Below are 876 nucleotides of genomic sequence, written 5' to 3'. Positions count from 1 at the left end.
GTGTGTGTTTGTGTGTGTGGAGGTGTAGTTTAGTTAGTATGCTTGCCAGGCGCCACACCTCAATTTGTTTATCTAAAATATAAACCCTTTTGTCAGTCATTTTTAGATGAAGGAGGAAATCAGACAAGATACTGTTTGTGGCGACAAGGAGTTTTGTTTATTTAAGACGTACAGCCTGAGGGGAGAGAACAGACCTCTGGTGGCTCTGAAAGGAAAAGCTAGGTGACCCTGAAAACAATAGGGCCACTTCCTGGCCACTCGACAGTTCGCTCTACATCTTTACATCTCCCTTCCTTACTCTTCCTCCTTCCCTCCCTCCTTCCCTCCCTGTGTTCCTATGTTCCAGGATGCTTCAGCTGCATGTCTTAGGGCAGATGGCAGGGACAAGGAAAGGTTGGGACAGTAAAATGACAACTCAGCATCAGCTGAAAGAAGCAGAAGGGGTTTCCCACCGCAGATAAGAAAGGCTTGATTAGTTATCAAGTTGATTAGTTTAGAAAGTTATTATTAACAGCCATTGTTAGGAAATTTGGTTACTGTTAAATTAGGAAAGAACAAGGCGAATAGAGGTGAATGTCTTTATATAAAACATTAACTGATTTTTTTGGCCACTTGGGGGCAGCAGAAACAAGCTGTTAGCACTACTGATATGTTATCAACTTTTAACTTGTTAGCAAAGAGTTGCTTATTTACACACCGAGGATACACAGAGTAACATTGGAGGTGTGTTTGCGCCCACCTTATGAAAGTCCGTTATTCACTTTCTTTTTACAACTCATGACAAAAATATTTGCCTCTTTAGTTCCTAAATTCCTAAAAAATTTTCATTATTTATGTTTTACAAGCTACTCTTTGCTCTTGTTATTTTTTATTCTG

The sequence above is a fragment of the Morone saxatilis genome, unplaced genomic scaffold (assembly GCF_004916995.1).
Source record: "Morone saxatilis isolate NCDOM2014 unplaced genomic scaffold, NCSU_SB_2.0 Contig12, whole genome shotgun sequence".
NCBI lineage: Eukaryota > Metazoa > Chordata > Actinopteri > Moronidae > Morone > Morone saxatilis.
This window is presented reverse-complemented; position numbering follows the sequence as displayed.